We start from the raw sequence: 12,110 nt of genomic DNA on the forward strand, positions 1-12,110 counted from the left end.
CTCCCTCTGCCAGGCACAGGCCTTTTTGTCTTAATCCCTTGTAAGAAAACTTGCAGAGGTATATTTGCCCATTTGCAGGTAGCTTGTGCTCCTCTTGCAGCGATGGTGTACTTAACCCAGTATTTGTCCACGAATGACAACCCCTGTGGTTAGGCAAGGAGTTAAAAGTTTAAACAGCAAAAATCCCATGGCTTGCTGTAGCTGAGCAAACCTCCTCCTTGGCCTCCTCCTCCACCGCCTCCTCCTCTGCCACCTTCTCCTCCTCCTCTTTTTTTGTTTTTATTCCTTTTTATTTTGGCTTCCGCTTCCGCTTCCACCACCACCACCACCACCACCACCACCACCACCACCACCACCACCACCACCACCACCACCTCCTCCTCCTCCTCCCTCCCCTGTCCAACACTCTGGCTCCCACTGCCCCCCTTTGGCCCATTTATAGGGAGGAGCAGCCACATCCCCGATTGATGACAAGCCTTTTGCATAATAGCTAACAATCGCTACCCAGGCAACCAGGCCACAAGCAACGCATCACAGAGCATCATCAAGTTGCTAGGAGCAGCCAGCTGCTACCTTACAGGGCTACTGTGCCATGGTCCTGTGGGGTGACAAATGGAACTAGAATTAGGAGCAGCGGTCAACGCTCACCACCAGAGAGGGTCTTTTGTTTTGGAGTCCTCCGCCTCCTCCTCCTCCACCTCCTTCTCCTCCTCCACCTTCTACTCCTTCTCTTTTGTTTTTTTGTTTTTTTTGGCAGCCTCCTCCTCCACCACCTTCTTCTCCTCCTCCACCTTTTTTTTTTTTTCTTTTTTGCCACCACCTCCTCCTCTAGTATTCTACTATTTCTCCACCACCTTCTTCTCCTCTTCCACCTCCATCGTGTCCCTCTGCCTATCCCTTGCTCACCTCCTCTTTTGTCACCACTCCTACTCATGCCGCCACCTCCTCAATCTTCTCCGCCACCTCCTCCTCCGCCACCTCCTCCACTGCCCCCTTCCTCTCTTACTCCCCCTTTTCCACCTATGCCTCTTCCTCATCCTCCTCCTTTTCTGTTTCCACCTTCTCCCATCTCCCCTCTCCAACACTCTGGCTCCCACTGCCCCCCTTGGCCCATTTATAGGGAGGAGCAGCCACATCCCCGATTGATGACAAGCCATTTGCATAATAGCTAACAATCGCTACCCAGGCAACAAGCAACGCATCACAGAGCGTCATCAAGATGATAGGAGCCACCAGCTGCTACCTTACAGGGTCACAGTGCCATGGTCCTGTGGGGTGACAAATGGAACTAGAATTAGGAGCGGTGGGCAGCGCTCACAGCCATAGCCTCCCAGAGAAGCCGCCTTGGCGCACCTGGTTCCTGGCAACTCCTCCTGCCATTTCTGGGCTCACGATCATTGCTACCAGCATGCCTTAGCAAGGAGCATGCAGAGGAAGTTGGCCAGGAAGCTTCTGCCGAGGTGGAGGAGGCTGTGGAGGAGGAATAGTCAGTGGGGCTGGAGAAGGAGAAGGAGGAAGAGGCAGTGGAGGTGGAGGAGGTGTTGGAGGTGCAAGAGGCAGGGAAGGAGGAGAAGGAGGAGGAAAATGAGAAATAGGATTAGCAGGCGGGGGGCGAGGAGGACGCGGTAGACAAGGAGGAGGCAGTGGACAAGAAAAAGGCCGTGGACGATGAGGAGGAAGTGGAGGAGGAGGACGTGGTGGAGGTATCATAGAATCATTATTGTTGGAGGAGACCTTCACATTTGTCCGGTCTAGTCATCACTGTACTACCAATGTCACCCAATAAACCATGTTCCTAAGCACCAGCTCCAACCTTTCCTTGAACACCCTGCTCCTCTGGGGCCTCCTCCACAGGTCGCAGCCTCCTCTAGGGCAGATCCACCTGTTCCAACGGGGGCTCCTCCACGGGGGGGCTGCAGCGTGGGGATCTGCTCCACGGGGGACCCATGGGCTGCAGGGGGACAGCCTGCTCCACCAGGGGCCTCTCCCTGCACAGGCCGCAGGGGAACTGCTGCTGTGAGCCTGGAGCACCTCCTGCTTCCTGCTGCACGGCCCTTGGGGGCTGCACAGAGCTTTCCCACTCCTCCCTGAGCCAGACACTGCTGGGCAGCAGCTTTTGTTCCCTTTCTTAGATGGGCTCTCCCCCAGGCGCAAACATCATCCTTTTGCTCTGCGTTCTGGGCAGCAGCGGGTGGGTCCCTCCTGGAAGGAGCCTCCTGGAAGCGGCCCTGAGCTCCCATGGGGCAGCTGCTGCATTCTTCTCACAGAGGACACCCCTGCAGCCCCCCGCTCCCACAGCCTGGCCACGCAAACCCAAGCCAAGACACTGAGCGAGCCTCCCTGATTGCCAGCCAGCAGCTGGCTCAGCCTGGGACCCCAGGCCAGTGCCCACAAGACTCTCCTGGGCCTTCCAAAGCAAGCCTTGTGGGGATGGAGCACCCACAAAGAACGGACTCACACAACAGGACTCCTTGCCAACACCGCCTCACAGACACCTGGGCCTTGAGCAGGTAGCTCCCCTTGAGCGAGCTCATTTCCTTCCCAGGAGCTGAAATGTGCCGTTTCGGGGGCATTTGGGGGCTACAGCGTGCTGCTAAGAGGGATGTTGGAGCTCCTGCAGGGCAGTGCTTCCACTAAGGCAAGGCCTTTTCTGCATCTTCTACTGCCCTGCAAGCGAGGATGCTTGGGGCACACAAGAAGCTGGCAGGGGACACAGCTGCAGGGATTGCAGGGATTCCTAAAGTCATAGCCAAATCCAAGAAAGAGAGGAGGACGTGATGCTTTTGATAGAAAGGAGCTGGGTTTTGGGGCAAAATCCGTCCCTTTTTCTATCCCGGAGACACCCAAGGGCGTAGGACAGCAGCACTGCAGGGCAGCAAGAGATGCTGTGCATTTCTCTCGTCGCCCTGAGACAGCCACTGGGTGACGATGGTGCCAAGCGTCTTGAAAGAGACCTTGCTTTCTCAGGCCCAGGTGTCCAGCTGCACACCAAGGCCGTCCCTGGCTTCCAGGCGCAGTTGCCAGGCCCAAGGCCGAGCTCCTCTGCGAACCCCCAGCCCAGCAGACCTTGCTCCTGGCGTTGTGGAGCAGCCATTTCACGGGAGCCTTTTCTCCTGGCAGTCAGCTTAGCGCCATTAGCTCTGCCAGCGGGACGCCTGAGAGCCGTGGGAGCTCAGCAGAGAGTCACTGTCAGCCTTGGAGCTCAGAAAGGTGGGTGGCCACAAGTACCCTGAGCGTCCAGCTCGCATTGAGGACTGCTGCTGGCACTCGAGGCGTGGAGGTCGGCATGGTGCAATGGGAGACGCCACTGTCCTGCTGGTGGGACAAGAGACACTGATGTGCTGCTGCTGCAGGAGGAGACTTGAAGGTGCTGCTGCTTCGAGGTGCTGAGGAGCGGGCAGCCTCCATGCCGGTGGCTGAGCTGAGCATGCTCCTGTTCATTAGCGCTCTCCCCTTCCTCTCTTTTTCCGGAGGTGGAGAGAGAGAAACGCATAGATCTCTTTCTTTCCCGGTAGGAAATGGAAGAGCTTCGTATCTACATATTAGCCAGACTCTGCCTGGCGCCCTTGGGACTGGGGATCTGTGTTGATCTGTAAGAAAGAGCAATCGTCAGCACAGCAAATCCCCGTGACCTTGTGTCTATCAGCATCGTCCAAATCCCTCTCTAGAGCTGTGGGCTGGCTAAGCTGTGTGTTGGATGGTGAAAGTGGGAAATGGGAATGGGTTGGGAAAGGATGTGTGCGCCGAGAAATCCTTGCTGGGATGGGAAGACTTCCTTGGGGTGGAAAGGCATTGGGCTCGGAAATGAAAGAGATGGGAAATGTTCTCTGGGTTTGAAAGCATTGGGAAGCAAAAGCATTGGGATGGGCAGTCACTCCAGGGATGGGAAAGTACTGGGATGGGAAATCTTTAATGGGGTGGGTAACATTTATTGAAGTAGGAAAACCATGGGGAAGTCCTCCAAGAGAGGGGAATTCTTTGGGAAGAGATCTCTTTGGATGAAGGGAAAAATCTGTTTGTGTTGATGGGAAATCTTTTGTATGGGAATCTGTTCTCATGTGAACTTGTCAGGATGGGAAATGACCATGAGGATGAAAGCTGGTCCTGGGCTGGGAAATGCTCAGGACGGGCAAGAGGCGGTGTGGAAGCGTCGTGGGCATGGCAAGTGCTGCGTGGGAGGGAAAGCCTGCTGGGGATGGCCAAGTCTTGCGTTGGGCAGCCTGCTTGGCTCCAAAGCCTGCAGTCCTCCCCAAGATGTCGGCGAGGGGCTGGTCAGCCGTTGGGACGGAACCCCCGTTGCCCGCGTTCCCCAAGCAACCGCCCCACTCTCCAGCCACCATGGCAGGTCCAGCAGCCGGCTCCCGCTCCTCCCGGGGCTGCGGCCCTGCTGGCGAGCCCAGCGCCCCAGAGCTCAGCCCAGCGCCCTTTTTCCCACAGAGGGTTTCCCCAGACGGCTTCCGCGGCTTCCGCAGACGCAAAACTCCCCCTTCGTCGTCCCAGCCGTGCCGCCAACGGTGGCTGCCTGGCTGCTTCCCTCCCCCCCCGGAGCGACGGCGCTGCCCTTGCAGCCCCTGCAGGTACCCACCCTCCCCTCCGCACTGCCCCAGGCCACCATCTGGCACGTGGTGCCGGGGGTCCAGGGGCAGGTGCTGCAGCTCCCCGCCAGGGTGCAGCTGCCACCTGGGGGGCACCTCCCAGCCCAGGGGCACCACCTGCAGCTTGGGCAGCTCCCCGCCGCCACCATGGGGCAGCTCCCTGCTGGGGGGCAGCTCCCCGCCGTGGGGCATAACCTGCAGCTGGTGCAGCTCCCCGCTGTGGGGCAAAACCTGCAGCTGGTGCAGCTCCCAACCATGGGGCACCAGCTGCAGCTGGTGCAGCTCCCCGCCGTGGGGCAGCTCCCCCACACCGCTCCTCCCTGTGCCCCCGTCCATCAGTGGGGACAGCCCATGGTGACGGGGACACTGGTGCCCCACCATGCGCTGGGGCTGGGGCCCAGGGCCGTGCTCCATGGGGAGCTCCTGCACCCCGCAGGCACCTGCCTGCTGCAGGCCCCCGCCCAGCGCAACCCCCCGCCACCCCTCGTCCCGGGGCCTCCGCTGCGGGGGCAGGCGCTCCCCGCACCCTGCACCCTCAGCAGCAGCCGGGGGCAGCTGCCGGAGCCCTGCTTGCATGCCGTGGGGCTCAGCGAGGACCAGGGGCCCCCGCTGCCCGGCCCCACTCCTCCCGAGCCTGCCCAGGCTCCAGCGACCGCCAGCACCCAGACGGCGACGCCCGACGGTGAGTTTGGGGCTGGCACAGCCGGCCGCTTGTGGCCCCACACCCAGGGGCCATGGCAAAGCTGGCAGTGGGGGATGCTTGGGGGATTGCATTGGCTTGCTTTTTCCTCAGCGGCGACACTTGCAGAGGTGCCTGAGGAGCCCCTGGAGCTGCTGGAGCTGGGCCCCGATGCCTTCGCCAAGGCCTTTCCCCAGCTGGCAGGGGACAGCCAGCAGCTGCAGCACCTGCAGGACCAGCTCCCGGCCGACCTGGACAGCTCTGGCTTGGAGGAGCTGCTCAGCTGCCTGGATGCCGTGGAGCCCCAGGACGCCTTCGCCGCTGTCCCCAGCAGTCCTGTCCTCAAGCGCTTCCTCTCGCAGCTGCCCGACCTCTGCGAGGACATCGAGGAGCCCAGCACACAGGGACTGGCAGCCACCAGAGCGCTGGGTGAGGTCCCCTCAAGCCCTGGGCTGCACCCCGACAAGGTGCAGGCTGGGCGGGCGCTGCAGCCCCCTGCAGCTGCTGTGCCGCCACTCAGCTCCCCCCTCAAGCCTGCAGCCCGGCCCCAGCTCAGGAGAGCCCTGCCCAAAAGGCCCCCCCAGCAGGAATTCATCCCTGCCTGCAGGAGAACCCTGCCCCAGCCTCCCTTGGCTCCCCTCAAGAGGCGCCCCGACCCTGACTGCCTCCCTGCCCACAAGAGACCCCTGCCCCAGCCTCCCCAGGCTCCCGTCCAGAGCCCCCCCGACCCTGACTTCCTCACTGCCCTCAGGAGAGCCCTGCCCAAGCCTCGCCTGAGTCCCCTCCAGAGACCCTCCGACCCTGCCCGCAGGAGACCCATGCCCAAGCCTCTCCCCAAAAGGCCCCCCCAGCAGGAATTCATCCCTGCCCGCAAGAGAACCCTGCCCCAGCCTCCCTTGGCTCCCCTCAAGAGGCCTCAACTTCTCCCAGCCCTCAGGAGAGCCCTGCCCAGTCCCCCTCGCAGTCCCCTCCAGAGCCCCCCGCTCTGGAGGGGACTGCCCACGGCTCTGCCCACGCAGCCGCGCACGCTGCAGCGTCCGGCGCAGCCCCGCGGGGACTACGTGCCCTGCGTGGGGCCCTGGGCGGGCGGCGACGCAGCGCCCACACCGCTGGAGGAGCAGGAGTCGTCGGTGCCCATCACGCCGCAGCAGCGTCCCGAGCGGGAGCGCCTCAAGAAGCTGGCCCAGGAGGAGCGGCAGCGGGCGACCCACCACATGAGGATCGGCCCCGGGCAATTCTTCGAGCAGCGGCAGAAGGACCACGCCAGAGCCTACTCTTACGGCTACCCGTGACCGACCTCGGGCTTCTCCTCGACGGCCCCCGCAGCACCCAGGCCCGCTCAGCACGCAGGCAGGCACAGAGACCTCTGCAGGCACCTGCTCCAGCTTCAGCCACGCTCCTCAGCCCTTGCCCCTCTCGCTTGCCCTCTCCCCTCTCTCGTGCTGGACCTACGCACTGCTTGCCACTCTCAGGGATGGGCAACGGCAAATGCCAATGGCAAATGCGCGCGCGCCTCACCCAGGAAGGTGGCAATGGCAAGCTGGGGGGATGCTGGCAGCAGCTGGGCTGGGAAAGCTTGCCCATGGCAACTGCTGCTTGGGACACCAAAGGGCTGAGAGACAAGACTTAGCTCTTCTTTCGGGGCATTGCTCTTCTTTGCTGCCTTCTGGATTACATTCCTCTCCTTAGGTGCTCACTCAGCAAGGCCTCTGCCTGCAGCTCTTCTTGCACTGGGACACCGAGGGGATCAGAACTGGGACGTTGTTGGGATAGGAAATGATCAGTGGGATGGGAAGTGATGATGGGGATAGGAACTCATTGGCATGGGAAAAATGGGTTTTATTTGTATTAAATTTACATTTTTAAATTTTATTTAATTTCCTGGGTTTTATTTGTATTAAATTTAAATTTTTAAATTTTATTTAAATTTCTGAGTTTTATTTTTATTAAATTTAAATTTTCAAATTTTATTTAATTTACTGAGTTTTATTTTTATTAAATTTAAATTTTTAAATTTTATTTAATGTACTGGTTGTATTATTTATTTCATGAAATCCACTTTATTGACTGTGTTGTACAGTATGGCATTGTTTCATTATTAGAAAATGATAAGTATTTACTATTATTAATTAAACAATATTTACATATTTTATACATTATAAATTATCAATATTCTCATTTCTAATTTTGTTTGTTTTTATTCCTTTTCTACCCTATTAAACTCTCTTTATCCCAGTGCACTGGTTTGGACTTTAGTTTTTCTTCCGAGTCGTTGTGGATCCACTCCGGATGGGGGGACATTAGTGAACGCCTGTGTGCTTCAGATCCAAGGTCACCTTTGCCCTCAACTCAAGATCCATGTTTGCATCTGTTGTCATGAAGCAATGTTAACAACAGCAACAATTAAGTTACCTCATTTATTATTTCATGTTATTTCATGATTTCATGTTCAGTTATTTCATGCAGCCCGCTCCCGCTGCCCATGCTCAGGCCGGGCATGGATGTGGACATGGCCAGCACAGACGGCAGAAAATGGGTGCATGGCTGGATGGCTGGCTGGGTGGGAGTTGGGAATTCAGCCTTGGGATCAGAACTGGGAGGTTATTGGGATAGGAAATGATCAGTGGGATGGGAAGTGATGATGGGGATAGGAACTCATTGGGATGGGAAAAATGGGTTTTATTTGTATTAAATTTACATTTTAAAATTTTATTTAATTTACTGGGTTTTATTATTTATTTAATTAAATCCACTTTCTTGACTGTGTTGTACAGTATGGCATTGTTTCATTATTATAAAATGATAAGTATTTTATATTATTAATTAAACAATATTTCTATATTTTATACTCGTAAGGGGGTGTCGAGAGGCAGGAGACCTTTTCTCCATTAACACCAGCGACAGGACCCACGGGAACGGGGTTAAGCTGAGGCAGGGGAAATTTAGGCTTGACATAAGGAGGGGGTTCTTCACAGAGAGGGTGGTTGCACACTGGAACGGGCTCCCCAGGGAAGTGGTCACTGCACCGAGCCTGTCTGAATTTGAGAAGAGATTGGACCGTGCACTTAGTCACATGGTCTGAACTTTTGGGTAGACCTGTGCGGTGTCAAGAGTTGGACTTGATGATCCTTAAGGGTCCCTTCCAACTCAGGATATTCTATGCTTCTATGATTCTATGATACATTATAAATTATCAATATTCTCATTTCTTATTTTGTTTGGTTTTATTCCTTTTGTACCCTATTAAACTCTCTTTATCACAGTGCACTGGTTTGTTCTTATACTTTTTCTTACACTGTGGAGCCCAAAGCTGCACTCAGTACTCAGTACATGGAATACCAAGAGAGACTGCCTGGCATTTTCTCTTCTCTGCAGAAGCTCTGTTGCTAACACTGTCCAGAAATCACCACTGTCACAGACAGTAGTAGCATTCCCTCCTCCCACAGTTGGTTCTTCCCCCCCAAGACTTAGACACCATCCAGAAAAATAAGAAGAATAATACTAATACAGTAAATAAAATAAAATAAAATAAAATAAAATAAAATAAAATAAAATAATAAAATAATAAAATTAATTAAAATAGTCAAGAGCCGTCAGGAAGGCAGTGGTGCAGACTGTGGAGAGCCTGGGTTCAAATCCTTCTTCTGTGAGGCTCTGAACCTATATCCCACCACAATCTCTCTGCTAATGTATGGCAGGGAAAGGAGGAAGAAAGAACATATCTCCTGCACTTTCCATTTATTGTTGACTGACAATTCTGTAGAGTTATAAAGCCTCAATCAGTGAGATACAGGGTTCTTCTCACACTGTCTCACTGTGCCCTAAGCGGAACAGCTCTCATTTAATAGATGCTTCACCACAAAATCATGAGTCATCTGCAGTTTTGAACTTTTCTGGGATCAAGTCCCTTCAGATGGTTGAGGAATCTGCTCCAGCACCTATGTAAACTGGTGCTCTACTAAGCTAGTGAGTGAACAAGAGAGAAATCCTCTGCTAGATGACTTGACAAATTGGGTCTGAAAATAGTGTTGAGGCAGAATAGTCCACGATTTTTGCCTTGGGTGCACAGAGGGATTGGGTGTTGTAGACTTCTTTTATTCTTCATTAAGATAAACATTTTCAAAAATGTGCTTGTTCAACCTTGCTCCCACTGTGTGCATGGGAGGGAGATAACTGAAAGTGGGGAGCGTTGCTTGGATCCTGCAAGTGGCTGAGGTCCAGTGGGGTTGGAGGCTTTCTTCCTCCTTTTGGAAATGCAAAGCAACCCTGCACCTCCCCTGCACTTGCAGAAGGATCATGACAGCCCAAAGCACAGCGGCTTTGTAATTGCTGCATACACTTCGATCGGATTTACGTGGCAAGGGTTTGGTAGCAGGGGCCTGCAGGGATGGCATCTGTGAGAACAATCCAGACAACAGCCAGCTCCAGATAGCTCCAAAAGGGCCCCGGCGCTTGCCAGAGCTGAGCCAATAAGCGATGTTGTTTGCACCTCTGGGAGAGCAGATGGAAGAAGGGGGAAATACTGCTGCACAACAGAAGCTGGTAGAGAAATGAGTGAGAAGCAGCCCTGCAGCCCCCAAGGTGAGTGCAGCAGGAGGCAGGAGGTGCTCCAGGCTCACAGCAGCAGTTCCCCTGCGGGCTGTGCAGGGAGAGGCCCCTGGTGGAGCAGGCTGTCCCCCTGCACCCATGGGTCCCCCATGGAGCAGATCTCCACGCTGCTGCCCCCCTGTGGGTGGAGGAGCCCCCGGTGGAGCAGGTGGCTGTGGCCTGGAGGAGGCTGCGGCCTGTGGAGAGCCCCCGCAGGAGCAGGCCCCGGGCCGCAGCTGCAGCCATGGAGAGGAGCCCCCGCAGGAGCAGGGGGGCTGGGGGGAGCTGCTGCCCATCCGTGGGGGACCCGTGCTGGAGCAGTTTGCTCCTGGGGGATGGATGGATGGATGGAGCCCGTGGGACGGAGCCGTGTGGGAGCAGTGCTTGAGGAGCTGCTGCCTGTGGGCAGCCCGTGTGGGATCAGCTGGGGAAGGGCGGCATCCCGTGGGAGGGACCCCACGGGGAGCAGGGGCAGGGAGGGACCCTGAGGGTCACTCTGCTGAGTCTGCTTTGCCCGTCACGATACTTGTTGAGCCATCGCCCTGTCCTTATCTCAGCCCTGGAGCCCTTTGCATCGTATTTTCTCCCCCTTTCCCTTTGAGGAGGGGGAGTGAGAGAGCGGCCGTGGTGGAACTCGGCTGCCCACCCGCTTCGAACCACCGCAGTTGCAAAGTCCTGGGAAAGATTTCTTTCAAGAAATTAAACAAGGTGTTTAACAAAGAAATGCAGAGTTTCCTTTTGAAGGCTTCCTGGAGAATTGGGCTTCTTTCCTATTCCCAGCTCAGAGGAAGGGAATTGTTGATTTCACCTTCTTTTTTCTTACATGGAAATCAAAGGTGAACTGCTCTACAAGGACGGGCAACGTCTCAGAATCAAGCTCTTTTGCTCTGTAGTCCTTTCTCAAGGAAAAGATTGATCACACACCTTCCACAGATGTAGGGGAGCAGAGAATAATTTGGGAAGTACTCTAATTCAAGTCAGTTTGGGCATAGTGGTACTTCCCTAGCTGTTTCTGAGACAGACGCATTAGTAACAGAGAGTGTTGTGCCGTCACTGGGAGGCGCCTGCGGTGATGACTTCAGAAACAGAACTGAATTGTGTCACCACAGCACTTTGGCAACAGCTGCCTCCGTGCACGTTTAGCTGGGAGGCACAGAGAAGGGTGCTGGATGCGATGAAACCACGTGAGGATTTGTGGATCTCCCCTTGAGGTGCACAGAGAGGGACCATGCCCTTCTGTAAGTGTTCTGATGCTTGGCTGAGGAAAAAAATGTGGTTTTGTTGTGAATGCTTCATTGTAGTATTCTGTAGTTTGTGTCAAGTCCTTACAGAAGCCTCAAGGTTGGTACTTTGCTCAATGATGGAGCTGCACAGAGTGAGAACAGACCCAATGTACGGGTGAGGGCCTCTGCACGTTCTCTTCTTCCTACAGACGATCAACAAATAAGGGGAGACAGAGAAGAGTGTGCTGTGGTCCTCCCATAGACCGCAAGTACTAAAGCATAAACAAGAGGCTTAAGAGTCCCCCTGTCACGTTAAAATTCAGGACAGCAATGGACTTCCTCACACGGGCTGGCCTGTCGACTAGTGTCTCAGGCTGTGGCGTATGAAGATGCACTCCATCTGCTTTCAGGGTAGCAATGGCAGTGGGCAAGCTGCCTGACCTTAACATTTGTCATTTCATTTCTCACCTGAGTTTTGGTGGTTCTCCACGGTTCATTCTTGGTCTAGAAAAAAAAAAAAAAAAAGAAAAAGAAAAAGTGAATTTGGATCAAAATAAAAGGATAAAAGGATTTCCTTTCCATTAATTACATGTTCTTAACTTAACTAAAAAAAGTGAACTGTGATGAAAATAAAAGGATTTCCTTTCCATTCATTACATGTTCTTACCTTTGTAACAGATTTGGTTATTGACTTAGAAGGCAAATATCTGGCCAGACTGCAAGACTTGTGCTCGCAGCGTGGGACAGCTCTCGTAAAGGTGATTCAGGGCAGTTTCTGGAAAACAAGACATCAGATCTCCAAAACACTTTCTTTGTGCTAATGTAGGAAGGGTGAGTAAGTGTAAAGGTAAGAGCCCAGATACCGTAAGAAGCAGAAAGTGTGAAGGAAACTTCCTTCTGGCTGATACAGCTCCATATCTAGTTGTCAAGTATGAAGAGAGCAGTGCTAAGTTTCTTGGGGAGAGGTAAAAAAGAAGAGACTGGGAGATTGTAAAAGGAAAAAGTGGGATTCCCTATTTCAGGAAA

At 54.4% G+C, this 12,110-nt stretch overlaps 1 long non-coding RNA gene across 1 annotated transcript in view; it reads right to left on the minus strand.

Annotated features, from left to right (window-relative positions):
* The window catches only part of LOC140003338 (uncharacterized), a 6,231-nt gene extending 2,037 nt beyond the window's left edge, over positions 1-4,194 (minus strand). Inside the window, exon 1 of the long non-coding RNA XR_011811832.1 lies at positions 1-4,194. This exon is cut by the window's left edge and continues 176 nt beyond it. This is a non-coding gene — a long non-coding RNA (uncharacterized lncRNA).
* Between the last annotated feature and the right edge of the window lie 7,916 nt (positions 4,195-12,110).

This window comes from Anas platyrhynchos, chromosome 10 (assembly GCF_047663525.1).
Source record: "Anas platyrhynchos isolate ZD024472 breed Pekin duck chromosome 10, IASCAAS_PekinDuck_T2T, whole genome shotgun sequence".
NCBI lineage: Eukaryota > Metazoa > Chordata > Aves > Anseriformes > Anatidae > Anas > Anas platyrhynchos.